The following is a 15397-nucleotide window of genomic DNA, read 5'->3' on the forward strand; positions in this document are numbered from 1 at the left end:
CTAAAAATACATTAGTTCTATTAATTCAACTAGTTCAACTAGTTTATTAATTTACTTACTAAACTAGTTCAACTAAAACTAAACTAGTTCAAGTACTACTAAAAATCATTATCTATGAACCCTAAATTAACATCTACTACTACTAAAAAACATCTACTAACTAAGCAGAGAGAGGGGGAGGGGGAGGGGTGGGGGGCTTACATAGAGGGGAGAGACGGTGGCGGGGAGGTGCTCGGCGACAGAGGAAGGGGCGACGAGGGCGGGCTCGGGATCAGGAGGTGGCGGTCCTAGGCGGGCTCGGGCGGCGGCGGTGAGGTCGAGGGCGGCGGCGGTGAGGTCGAGGGCGGCGACGGTGAGGTCGACAACGGAGGCGACGAGGTTGAGGGTGGCCTTGGGCGGCGACGGTGAGGGCAGGCTCGGGCTCGGGCGGCGGCGACATAGTGATGTCTACTACACAACCTTCTTCTTGTAGACGTTGTTGGGCCTCCAAGTGCAGAGGTTTGTGGGACAGTAGCAAATTTCCCTCAAGTGGATGACCTAAGGTTTATCAATCCGTAGGAGGCGTAGGATGAAGATGGTCTCTCTCAAGCAACCCTGCAACCAAATAACAAAGAGTCTCTTGTGTCCCCAACACAACCAATACAATGGTAAATTGTATAGGTGCACTAGTTCGGCGAAGAGATGGTGATACAAGTGCAATATGGATGGTAGATAAAGGTATTTGTAATCTGAAAATATAAAAACAGAAAGGTAACTAATGATAAAAGTGAGCGTAAACGGTATTGCAATGATAGGAAATAAGGCCTAGGGTTCATACTTTCACTAGTGTAAGTCCTCTCAACAATACTAACATAATTGGATCATAAAATTATCCCTCAACATGCAACAAAGAGTCACTCCAAAGTCACTAATAGCGGAGAACGAACGAAGAGATTATGGTAGGGTACGAAACCACCTCAAAGTTATTCTTTCCAATCAATCCGTTGGGCTATTCCTATAAGTGTCACAAACAGCCCTAGAGTTCATACTAGAATAACACCTTAAGACACAAACCAACCAAAACCCTAATGTCACCTAGATACTCCAATGTCACCTCAAGTATCCGTGGGTATGATTATACAATATGCATCACACAATCTTAGATTCATCTATTCAACCAACACATAGAACCTCAAAGAGTGCCCCAAAGTTTCTACCGGAGAATCACGACGAAAACGTGTGCCAACCCCTATACATAGGTTCATGCGCGGAACCCGCAAGTTGATCACCAAAACATACATCAAGTGAATCACGTGGTATCCCATTGTCACCACAGATACGCACGGCAAGATATACATCAAGTGTTCTCAAATCTTTAAAGACTCAATCCGATAAGATTACTTCAAGGGGAAAAATCAATCCATTACAAGAGAGTAGAGGGGGAGAAACATCATAGGATCCAACTATAATAGCAAAGCTCACGATACATCAAGATCGTATCACCTCAAGAACACGAGAGAGAGAGATCAAACACATAGCTACTGGTACATACCCTCAGCCCCGAGGGAGAACTAATCCCTCCTCGTCATGGAGAGCACCGGGATGATGAAGATGGCCACCGGAGAGGGACTCCCCCCTCTGGCAGGGTGCCGGAACGGGTCTAGATTGGCTTTCGGTGGCTACGGAGGCTTCTGGCGGCGAAACTCCTGATCTATTGTGCTCTATGATGTTTTTAGGGTATATGGAGATATATTGGCGGAAGAAGTACGTCAGGAGGGCCACGAGGGGCCCACGAGGGTGGAGGGCGCGCCCTAGGGGGGTGGGCGCACCCCCTACCTCGTGGCCTCCTCGAAGCTTCCCTTATATGCACTTCAAGTCTTCTGGGCTTCTTTCTTTCCAAAAGTGAGTTCCGTGAAGTTTCAGGTCAATTGGACTCCTTTTGATTTTCCTTTTCTTCGAAACCCTAAAACAAGGTAAAAACAGAAACTGGCACTGGGCTCTGGGTTAATAGGTTAGTCCCAAAAATGATATAAAAGTGTATAATAAAGCCCATAAACATCCGAAATAGTAGATAATATAGTATGGAGCAATCAAAAATTATAGATACATTGGAGACGTAGCAACATCCCCAAGCTTAATTACTGCTCGTCCTCGAGTAGGTAAATGATAAAAACAGAATTTTTGATGTGGAATACTACTTGGCATAATTTCAATGTAATTCTTCTTAATTGTGGCATGAATATTCAGATCCAAAAGATTCAAGATAAAAGTTCATATTGACATAAAAATAATAATACTTCAAGCATACTAACTAAGCAATTATGTCTTCTCAAAATAACATGGCCAAAGAAAGTTCATCCCTACAAAATCATATAGTTTAGTCATGCTCCATTTTCCTCACACAAAAATGCTCTCATCATGCACAACCCCGATGACAAGCCAAGCAATTGTTTCATACTTTAGTAATCTCAAACCTATAAACTTTCACGTAATACATGAGCGCGAGCCATGGATATAGCATTATGGGTGGAATGGAATATGATTATGGGGGTTATGTGGAGAAGACAAGAAGGAGAAAGTCTCACATCAACGAGGCTAATCAATGGGCTATGGAGATGCCCATCGATTGATGTTAATGCAAGGAGTAGGGATTGCCATGCAACGGATGCACTAGAGCTCTAAATGTATGAAAGCTCAACAAAAGAAACTAAGTGGGTGTGCATCCAACTTGCTTGCTCACGAAGACCTAGGGCACTTGAGGAGGCCCATTGTTGGAATATACAAGCCAAGTTCTATAATGAAAAATTCCCACTAGTATATGAAAGTGACAAAACAAGAGACTCTCTATCATGAAGATTATGGTGCTACTTTGAGCACAAGTGTGGCAAAGGATAGTAGCATTGTCCCTTCTCTCTTTTTCTCTCATTTTTTTGGGCCTTCCTTTTTATGGCCTTTCTTTTTTTCTTTTTTGGGCCTTCTCTTTTTTATGGCCTTTCTCTTTTTTTTATTCCTCACTTGGGACAATGCTCTAGAAAATGATGATCATCACACTTCTATTTACTTACAACCCAAGAATTACAACTCGATACTTAGAACAAGATATGACTCTATATGAATGCCTCTGGTGGTGTACCGGGATGTGCAATGATGCATGAGTGACATGTATGAAAGAATTATGAATGGTGGCTTTTCCACAAATACTATGTCAACTACATGATCATGCTAAGCAATATGACAATGATGAATGTGTCATGATAAACGGAATGGTGGGAAGTTGCATGGCAATATATCTCGGAATGGCTATGGAAATGCCATAATAGGTATGTATGGTGGCTGTTTTGAGGAAGATATAAGAAGGTTTATGTGTGAAAGAGCGTATCATATCACGGGGTTTGGATGCACCGGCGAAGTTTGCACCAACTCTCAATGTTAGAAAGGGCAATGCATGGTACCGAAGAGGCTAGCAATGATGGAAGGGTGAGAGTGTGTATAATCCATGGACTCAACATTAGTCATAAAGAACTCACATACTTATTGCAAAAATCTACAAGTCATCAAAAACCTCGGTACTATGCGCATGCTCCTAGGGGGATAGATTGGTAGGAAAATACCATCGCTCGTCCCCGACCACCACTCATAAGGAAGACAATCAAATAACACCTCATGTTCGAAATTTGTTACACAACGTTTATCATACGTGCATGCTACGGGACTTGCAAACTTCAACACAAGTATTTCTCAAATTCACAACTACTCAACTAGCACGACTTTGATATTATTACCTCCATATCTCAAAACAATCATCAAGCATCAAACTTATCTTAGTATTCAAAACACTCATAAGAAAATTTCATTATTAATCTTGTATACCTAGCATATTAGGATTAAGCACATTACCATGTTGTTTAAAACTCTCAAAATAATATAAGTGAAGCATGAGAGACCAATAGTTTCTATAAAACAAATCCACCACCGTGCTCTAAAAAGATATAAGTGAAGCACTAGAGCAACAACAAACTACTCCGGAAGATATAAGTGAAGATCAATGAGTAGCCGAATAATTATGCAACTATGTGAAGACTCTCTAACATTTAATAATTTCAGATCTTGGTATTCTATTCAAACAGCAAGCAAAATAAAATAAAATGACATTCTAAGAATGACAAACATCACGTGAAGAAGCAAAAACATAGGATCAACCGAAACTAACCGATAGTTGTTGAGGAAGAAAGGTGGGATGCCAACCGGGGCATCCCCAAGCTTAGACGCTTGAGACCTCTTGAAATATTATCTTGGGATGCTTTGGGCATCCCCAAGCTTGAGCTTTTGTGTCTCCTTAATTCTTCTCATATCACGGTCTCCCTAAATCTCAAAAGCTTCATCCACACAAAACTCAACAAGGACTCGTGAGATAAGTTAGTATAAACCATTGCAAAAAACCTTATCATACTCTACTGTAGAAAATCACTAAAATTATTATTCAACATTACATACTAAATGCCTCTGCATATATAATAGTCCTATCCCCAAATAGAATCATTAAAGAAGCAAACATATGCAAACAATACAAACATAACAGCAATCTGCCTAAACATGACAGTCTGTAAAGAATGCAGCAACATCCATACTTCCCTAGCTCCAAAAATTATGAAAGAAAATTCCTACTGTAGTAAATTTATTAGAGCTTAATATGCAAAAGGTTTCAACATTTTATCACATTCTGACTTTTCTAGGAAATTATTGCAACAGCGGTAAACTTTCTATTTTCAAACAGCAACATGTGGACTTGTAAAATAGGCATAGTAAAGGCTATCAATGGGACGCGGAGTTTCTGCACCCGAGCTCAAATGAGCTCGGGTGAACAGTAAAATCAAATCTAAATAAAAAAATAAAAAAATCCAAATTTTTTTTGGGAGAAACATTGACAAAAGTTCTAAGTGCTTACAAAAATTCGCCATGAAATCACATTTCTAGAAGGCGTGGCAAAAAAAACAAAATCAGTACTCTGAAAAAGCTACTTTCAAAAGCATTTTGGAGCACTGAATTTGTTTTTTTGCCACACTTTACAGGAATGTGATTTCATGATGAATTTTTGCAAGCACTTAGAACTTTTGTCAATGTTTCTCCCAAAAAAATTTAGAATTTTTTGAATTTTTTTGAATTTTTTTTGATTTTACTGTTCACCGAGCTCAAATGAGCTCGGGAGCAGAAAGGCACTTTCGCTATCAATGTCACTTTTATTGAAATAAAAGATGCAGAACATTGTTCTAAATAACAGCAAGCAAATATTAACAAAATAAATTGGCGCTCCAAGCAAAACACATATCATGTGGTGAATAAAAATATAGCTCCAAGTAAAGTTACCAATGAACGAAGACGAAAGAGGGGATGACTTCTGGGGCATCCCCAAGCTTAGGCTCTTGGCTATCCTTGAATATTACCTTGGGGTGCCTTGGGCATCCCCAAGCTTAGGCTCTTGCCACCCCTTATTCCATAGTCCATCGAATCCTTACCCAAAACTTGAAAACTTCACAACACAAAACTTAACAGAAAACTCGTAAGCTCCGTTAGTATAAGAAAATAAATCACCACTTCAAGGTACTGTAATGAACTCATTATTTATTCATATTGGTGTTAAACCTACTGTATTCCAACTTCTCTATGGTTTATAAACTCTTTTACTAGCCATAGATTCATCAAAATAAGTAAACAACACATGAAAAACAGAATCTGTCAAAAACAGAACAGTCTGTAGTAATCTGGATCAAACATATACTTATGGAACTCATAAAATTATCAAATAAATTTCTGGACCTGAGGAATTTATCTATTAATCATCTGAAAAAATAATTAACTAAATATCACTCTCCAAATAAAAATGGCAGAAATTCTCGTGAGCGCTAAAGTTTCTGTTTTTTACAGCATGATCGCAAAGACTTCCCCCAAGTCTTCCCAAAGGTTCTACTTGGCACAAACACTAATTAAAAGCATAAAAGCACATCTAAACAGAGGCTATATGAATTATTTATTACTAAATAGGAGCAAAAAGCAAGGAACAAAAATAAAATTGGGTTGCCTCCCAACAAGCGCTATCGTTTAACGCCCCTAACTAGGCATGATGATTTCAATGATGCTCACATAAAGGATAAGAATTGAAACATAAAGAGAGCATCATGAAGAATATGACTAGAACATTTAAGTCTAACCCTCTTCCTATGCATAGGGATTTTGTGAGCAAACAACTTACGGGAACAATAAACAACTAGCATAGGAAGGCAAAACAAGCATAACTTCAAAACTTTAAGCACATAGAGAGGAAACTTGATATTATTGCAATTCCTACAAGCATATATTCCTCCCTCATAATAATTTTCAGTAGAATCATGAATGAATTCAACAATATAACCAGCACCTAAAGCATTCTTTTCATGATCTACAAGCATAGAAAATTTTCTACTCTCCACATAAGCAAAATTCTTCTCATGAGTAATAGTGGGAGCAAACTCAACAAAATAACTATCATGTGATTGAAAATTAAGATCAAGATGACAAGTTTCATGGTTATCATTATTCTTTAAAGCATACATGTCATCATAATAATCATCATAGATAGGAGGCATGCTTTCATCATAGTAAATTTGCTCATCAAAGCTTGGGGGGCAAAAAATATCTTCTTCATCAAACATAGCTTCCCCAAGCTTGTGGCTTTGCATATCATTAGCATCATGGATATTCAAGGAATTCATACTAACAAGATTGCAATCATGCTCATCATTCAAATATTTAGTGCCAATCATTTTATAGATTTCTTCTTCTAGAACTTGAGCACAATTATCCTTTCCATCATACTCACGAAAGATATTAAAAAGGTGAAGCGTATGAGACAAACTCAATTCCATTTTTTATATAGTTTTCTTTTATAAACTAAAGTAGTGATAAAAACAAGAAACTAAAAGACTCGATTGCAAGATCTAAAGATATACCTTCAAGCACTCACCTCCCCGGCAACGGTGCCAGAAAAGAGCTTGATGTCTACTACACAACCTTCTTCTTGTAGACGTTGTTGGGCCTCCAAATGCAGAGGTTTGTAGGACAGTAGCAAATTTCCCTCAAGTGGATGACCTAAGGTTTATCAATCCGTAGGAGGCGTAGGATGAAGATGGTCTCTCTCAAGCAACCCTGCAACCAAATAACAAAGAGTCTCTTGTGTCCCCAACACACCCAATACAATGGTAAATTGTATAGGTGCACTAGTTCAGCGAAGAGATGGTGATACAAGTGCAATATGGATGGTAGATAAAGGTATTTGTAATCTGAAAATATAAAAACAGCAAGGTAACTAATGATAAAAGTGAGCGTAAACGGTATTGCAATGATAGGAAATAAGGCCTAGGGTTCATACTTTCACTAGTGTAAGTCCTCTCAACAATACTAACATAATTGGATCATAAAATTATCCCTCAACATGCAACAAAGAGTCACTCCAAAGTCACTAATAGCGGAGAACGAACGAAGAGATTATGGTAGGGTACGAAACCACCTCAAAGTTATTCTTTCCAATCAATCCGTTGGGCTATTCCTATAAGTGTCACAAACAGCCCTAGAGTTCGTACTAGAATAACACCTTAATACACAAATCAACCAAAACCCTAATGTCACCTAGATACTCCAATGTCACCTCAAGTATCCGTGGGTATGATTATACGATATGCATCACACAATCTTAGATTCATCTATTCAACCAACACATAGAACCTCAAAGAGTACCCCAAAGTTTCTACCGGAGAATCACGACAAAAACGTGTGCCAACCCCTATGCATAGGTGTTGGGGAACGTAGTAATTTCAAAAATTTCCTACGCACATGCAAGATCATTGTGATGCATAGCAACGAGAGGGGAGAGTGTTGTCCTCGTACCCTCGTAGACCGAAAGCGGAAGCGTTAGCACAATGCAGTTGATGTAGTCGTACGTATTCACGATCCGACCGATCAAGTACCGAACGTACGGCACCTCCGAGTTCAGCACACGTTCAGCCCGATGACGTCCCTCGAACTCCGATCCAGCTGAGTGTTGAGGGAGAGTTTCGTCAGCACGACGGCGTGGTGACGATGTTGATGTTCTACCGAAGGAGGGCTTCGCCTAAGCACCGCTACAGTATTATCGAGGTGGACTATGGTGGAGGGGGCACCGCACACGGCTAAGAGACGATCAACTTGATCAACTTGTGTGTCTAGAGGTGTCCCCCTGCCCCTGTATATAAAGGAGCAAGGGGGGAGGCGGCCGGCCTAGGAGGAGGGCGCGCCAAGGGGGGAGTCCTACTCCCACCAGGAGTAGGATTCCTCCTTTCCTTGTTGGAGTAGGAGTGAAGGAAAGAGGAGGAGAGGGAGAAGGAAAAGGGGGCTGCACCCCTTGTCCAATTTGGACCAGAGGGGGGCGCAGCCTCCTTCCTTTTGGCCTATCTCCTCTATTCCCGTATGGCCCAATAAGGCCCATATACTCCCCGGCAAATTCCCGTAACTCTCCGGTACTCCGAAAAATACCCGAATCACTCGGAACCTTTCCGAAGTCTGAATATAGTTGTCCAATATATCGATCTTTACGTCTCGACCATCTGAGACTCCTCGTCATGTCCCCGATCTCATCCGGGACTCCGAACACCTTCGGTACATCAAAACATAGAAACTCATAATATAACTATCATCGTAGCGTTAAGCGTGCGGACCCTACGGGTTCGAGAACTATGTAGACATGACCGAGACACGTCTCCGGTCAATAACCAATAGCGGAACCTGGATGCTCATATTGGCTCCTACATATTCTACGAAGATCTTTATCGGTCAGACCACATAACAACATACGTTGTTCCCTTTGTCATCGGTATGTTACTTGCCCGAGATTCGAACGTCTGCATCTCAATACCTAGTTCAATCTCGTTACCGGCAAGTCTCTTTACTCATTCCGTAATACATCATCCCGCAACTAACTCATTAGTTGCAATGCTTGCAAGGCTTAGGTGATGTGCATTACCGAGAGGGCCCAGAGATACCTCTCCGACAATCGGAGTGACAAATCCTAATCTCGAAATACGCCAACCCAACAAGTACCTTTGGAGACACCTGTAGAGCACCTTTATAATCACCCAGTTACGTTGTGACTTTTGGTAGCACACAAAGTGTTCCTCCAGTAAACGGGAGTTGCATAATCTCATAGTCATAGGAACATGTATAAGTCATGAAGAAAGCAATAGCAACAAACTAAACGATCAAGTGCTAAGCTAACGGAATGGTTCAAGTCAATCACATCATTCTCCTAATGATGTGATCCCGTTAATCAAATGACAATTCATGTCTATGGTTAGGAAACATAACCATCTTTGATCAACGAGCTAGTCAAGTAGAGGCATACTAGTGACACTCTGTTTGTCTATGTATTCACACATGTATTATGTTTTCGGTTAGTACAATTCTAGCATGAATAATAAACATTTATCATGATATAAGGAAATAAATAATAACTTTATTATTGCCTCCAGGGCATATTTCCTTCAGTCTCCCACTTGCACTAGAGTCAATAATCTAGTTCACATCGCCATGTGATTTAACATCAATGGTTCACATCACCATGTGATTAACACCCATAGTTTACATTGTCATGTGACCAACACCCAAAGGGTTTACTAGAGTCAATAATCTAGTTCACATCGCTATGTGATTAATACCCAAAGAGTACTAAGGTGTGATCATGTTTTTCTTGTGAGGGAAGTTTAGTCAACGGGTCTACCACATTCAGATCCGTATGTATTTTGCAAATTTCTATGTCAACAATGCTCTGTACGGAGCTACTCTAGCTAATTGCTCCCACTTTCAATATGTATCCAGATTGAGACTTAGAGTCATCTGGATCAGTTTCAAAACTTGCATCGACGTAACCCTTTACGACGAACCTTTTGTCACCTCCATAATCGAGAAACATATCCTTATTCCACTAAGGATAATTTTGACCAATGTCCAGTGATCTACTCCTAGATCACTATTGTACTCCCTTGCCAAACTCAGGGCAGGGTATACAATAGGCCTGGTACACAGCATGGCATACTTTATAGAACCTATGGCTGAGGCATAGGGAATGTCTTTCATTCTCTCTCTATCTTTTACCGTGGTCGGGTTTTGAGTCTTACTCAACTTCACACCTTGTAACACAGGCAAGAACTCCTTTTTGACTGTTCCATTTTGAACTACTTCAAAATCTTGTCAAGGTATGTACTCATTGAAAAACTTATCAAGTGTATTGATCTATCTCTATAGATCTTGATGCTCAATATGCAAGCGGCTTCACCGAGGTCTTTCTTTGAAAAAACTCCTTTCAAACATTCCTTTATGCTTTGCAGAATAATTCTACATCATCTCCAATCAACAATATGTCATACATATACTTATCAGAAATGCTGTAGTGCTCCCACTCACTTTCTTGTAAATACAGGCTTCACCGCAAGTCTGTATAATACTATATCCTTTGATCAACTGATCAAAGTGTATATTCCAACTCCGAGATGCTTGCACCAGTCCATAGATGGATCGCTGGAGCTTGCATATTTTGTTAGCACCTTTTAGGATTGACAAAACCTTCTGGTTGCATCATATACAACTCTTCTTTAATAAATCCATTAAGGAATGCAGTTTTGTTTATCCATTTGCCAGATTTCATAAAATGCGGCAATTGCTAATATGATTTGGACAGACTTAAGCATAGATACGAGTGAGAAACACTCATCGTAGTCAACACCTTGAAGTTGTCGAAAACCTTTTGCGACAATTCTAGCTTTGTAGATAGTAACACTACTATCAGCGTCTGTCTTCCTCTTGAAGATCCATTTAATCTCAATGGCTCGCCGATCATTGGGAAAGTTAATCAAAGTCCATACTTTGTTCTCATACATGGATCTCATCTCAGATTTCATAGCCTCAAGCCATCTTGCGGAATCTGGGCTCATCATCGCTTCCTCATAGTTCGTAGATTCGTCATGGTCAAGTAACATCACCTCCAGAACAGGATTACCGTACCACTCTGGTGCGATCTCACTCTGGTTGACCTACGAGGTTTGGTGGTAACTTGATCTGAAGTTACATGATCATCATCATTAGCTTCCTCACTAATTGGTGTAGGAGTCACAGGAACAAATTTCTGTGATGAACTACTTTCCAATAAGGGAGCAGGTACAGTTACCTCATCAAGTTCTACTTTCCTCCCACTCACTTCTTTCGGGAGAAACTCCTTCTCTAGAAAGGATCCATTCTTAGCAACGAATATCTTGCCTTCGGATCTGTGATAGAAGGTGTACCCAACTGTCTCCTTTGGGTATCCTATGAAGACACATTTCTCCGATTTGGGTTTGAGCTTATCAGGATGAAACTTTTTCACATAAGCATCGCAACCCCAAATTTTAAGAAACGACAACTTTGATTTCTTGCCAAACCATAGTTCATACGGTGTCGTCTCAACGGATTTAGATGGTGCTCTATTTAATGTGAATGTAGCTGTCTCTAATGCATAACCCCAAAACGATAGTGGTAGATTGGTAAGAGACAGCATAGATTGCACCATATCTAATAAAGTACGGTTATGACGTTCAGACACACCATTACACTGTGGTGCTCCAGGTGGCATGAGTTGTGAAACTATTCCGCATTGTTTCAAATGAAGACCAAACTTGTAACTCAAATATTCTCCTCCACGATCAGATCATAGAAACTTTATTTTCTTGTTACGATGATTTTCCACTTCACTCTGAAATTCTTTGAACTTTTCAAATGTTTCAGACTTATGTTTCATCAAGTAGATATACCCATATCTGCTCAAATCATCTGTGAATGTCAGAAAATAACGATACCTGCCGTGAGCCTCAACACTCATCGGATCGCATACATCAGTATGTATTATTTCCAATAAGCCAGTTGTTTGCTCCATTGTTCCGGAGAATGGAGTTTTAGTCATCTTGCCCATAAGGCATGGTTCACAGGCATCAAGTGATTCCAAAATCCCATCAGCATGGAGTTTCTTCATGCGCTTTACACCAATATGACCTAAATGGTAGTGCCACAAATAAGTTGCACTATCATTATTAACTTTGCATCTTTTGGCTTCAATATTATGAATATGTGTATCACTACGATCGAGATCCAACAAATCATTTTCGTTGGTGTGTATGACCATAGAAGGTTTTATTCATGTAAACAGAACAACAATTGTTCTCTAACTTAAATGAATAACTGTATTGCAATAAACATGACCAAATCATATTCATGCTCAACGCAAACACCAAATAACACTTATTTAGGTTCAACACTAATCCCGAAAGTATAGGGAGTGTGCGATGATGATCATATCAGTCTTGGAACTATTTCCAACACACATTTTCACTTCACCCTTAACTAGTTTATGTTCATTCTGCAACTCCCGTTTCGAGTTACTACTCTTAGCAACTGAACCAGTATCAAATACCGAGGGGTTGCTACGAACACTAGTAAAATACACATCAATAATCTGTATATCAAATATACCTTTGTTCACTTTGCCATCCTTCTTATCCGCCAAATACTTGGGGTAGTTCCGCTTCCAGTGACCAGTTCCATTGCAGCAGAAGCACTTAGTCTCAGGCTTAGGTCCAGACTTGGCCTTCTTCACTTGAGCAGCAACTTGCTTGCCGTTCTTCTTGAAGTTCCCCTTCTTCCCTTTTCCCTTTTTCTTGAAACTACTGGTCTTGTCAACCATCAACACTTGATGTTTTTCTTGATTTCTACCTTCGCTGATTTTAGCATTACGAAGAGCTTGGGAATTGTTTTCGTCATCCCTTGCATACTATAGTTCATCACGAAGTTCTACTAACTTGGTGATGGTGACTAGAGAATTCTGTCAATCACTATTTTATCTGGAAGATTAACTCCCACTTGATTCAAGCGATTTTAGTACCCAGACAATCTGAGCACATGCTCACTGCTTGAGCTATTCTCCTCCATCTTTTAGCTATAGAACTTGTTGGAGACTTCATATCTCTCAACTCGGGTATTTGCTTGAAATATTAACTTCAACTCCTGGAACATATCATATGGTCCATGACGTTCAAAACGTCTTTGAAGTCCCGATTCTAAGCCGTTAAGCATGGTGCACTAAACTATCAAGTAGTCATCATATTGAGCTAGCCAAACGTTCATAGCGTCTGCATTTGCTCCTGCAATAGATCTGTCACCTAGCGGTGCATCAAGGACATAATTCTTCTGTGCAGCAATGAGGATAATTCTCAGATCACGGATCCAATCCGCATCATTGCTACTAACATCTTTCAACATAGTTTTTCTCTAGGAACATATCAAAATAAACATAGGGAAGCTAAACGCGAGCTATTGATCTACAACATAGATATGCTAATACTACCAGGACTAAGTTCATGATAAATTTAAGTTCAATTAATCATATTACTTAAGAACTCCCACTTAGAAAGACATCCCTCTAATCCTCTAAGTGATCACGTGATCCAAATCAACTAAACCATGTCCGATCATCACGTGAGATGGAGTAGTTTCAATGGTGAACATCACTATGTTGATCATATCTACTATATGATTCACGCTCGACCTTTCGGTCTCCGTGTTCCGAGGCCATATCTATTATATGCTAGGCTCGTCAAGTTTAACCTGAGTATTCCGCGTGTGCAACTGTTTTGCACCCGTTGTATTTGAACGTAGAGCCTATCACACCCGATCATCACGTGGTGTCTCAGCACGAAGAACTTTCGCAACGGTGCATACTCAGGGAGAACACTTATACTTTGATAATTTAGTGAGGGATCATCTTATAATTCTACTGTCAATCAAAGCAAGATAAGATGTATAAAAGATAAACATCACATGCAATCATAATATGTGACATGATATGGCCATCATCATCTTGTGCCTTTGATCTCCATCTCCAAAGCATCGTCATGATCTCCATCGTCACCGGCATGACACCATGATCTCCATCATCTTGATCTATATCAATGTGTCGTCACATGGTTGTCTCGCCAACAATTGCTCTTGCAACTATTGCTATCGCATAGCGATAAAGTAAAGCAATTATCTGGCGCTTGCATCTTATGCAATAGAGAGACAACGATAAGGCTTTTGCCAGTTGCCGATAACTTCAACAAAACATGATCATCTCATACAACAACTTATATCTCATCACGTCTTGACCATATCACATCACAACATGCCCTGCAAAAACAAGTTAGACGTCCTCTACTTTGTTGTTGCAAGTTTTACGTGGCTGCTACGGGCTGAGCAAGAACCGTTCTTACCTACGCATCAAAACCACAACGATAGTTTGTCAAGTTAGTGTTGTTTTAACCTTCTCAAGGACCGGTCGTAGCCACACTCGGTTCAACTAAAGTTGGAGAAACTGACACCCGCTAGTCACCTGTGTGCATAGCACGATGGTAAAACCAGTCTCGCGTAATGTCGGTCCGGGCCGCTTCATCCAACAATACCGCCGAACTAAAGTGTGACATGCTGGTAAGCAGTATGACTTATATCGCCCACAACTCACTTATGTTCTACTCGTGCATATTACATCAATGCATAAAACCTGGCTCTGATGCCACTGTTGGGGAACGTAGTAATTTCACAAATTTCCTATGCACATGCAAGATCATGGTGATGCATAGCAATGAGAGGGGAGAGTGTTGTCCATGTACCCTCGTAGACCGAAAGCGGAAGCGTTAGCACAATGCGGTTGATGTAGTCGTACGTCTTCACGATCCGACCGATCAAGTACCGAACATACGACACCTCCGAGTTCAGCACACGTTCAGCCCGATGACGTCCCTCGAACTCCGATCCAGCCGAGTGTTGAGGGAGAGTTTCGTCAGCACGACGGCGTGGTGACGATGTTGATGTTCTACCGATGCAGGGATTCACCTAAGCACCACTACAGTATCATCGAGGTGGACTATGATGGAGGGGGGCACTGCACACGGCTAAGAGACGATCAACTTGATCAACTTGTGTGTCTAGAGGTGCCCCCCTGCCCCTGTATATAAATGAGCAAGGGGGAGGCGGCCGGCCTAGGAGGAGGGCGCGCCAAGGGGGGAGTCCTACTCCCACCGGGAGTAGGATTCCTCCTTTCCTTGTTGGAGTAGGAGTGAAGGAAAGAGGAGGAGAGGGAGAAGGAAAAGGGGGTTGCACCCCTTGTCCAATTCGGACCAGAGGGGGGCGCATGCCTCCTTCCTTTTGGCCTATCTCCTCTATTCCTGTATGGCCCAATAAGGCCCATATACTCCCCGGCGAATTCCCGTAACTCTCCGGTACTCCAAAAAATATCCGAATCACTCGGAACCTTTCCGAAGTCCGAATATAGTCGTCCAATATATCGATCTTTACGTCT

The sequence above is a fragment of the Triticum aestivum genome, chromosome 2A, assembly GCF_018294505.1.
Source record: "Triticum aestivum cultivar Chinese Spring chromosome 2A, IWGSC CS RefSeq v2.1, whole genome shotgun sequence".
In the NCBI taxonomy this organism is placed as follows: Eukaryota; Viridiplantae; Streptophyta; class Magnoliopsida; order Poales; family Poaceae; genus Triticum; species Triticum aestivum.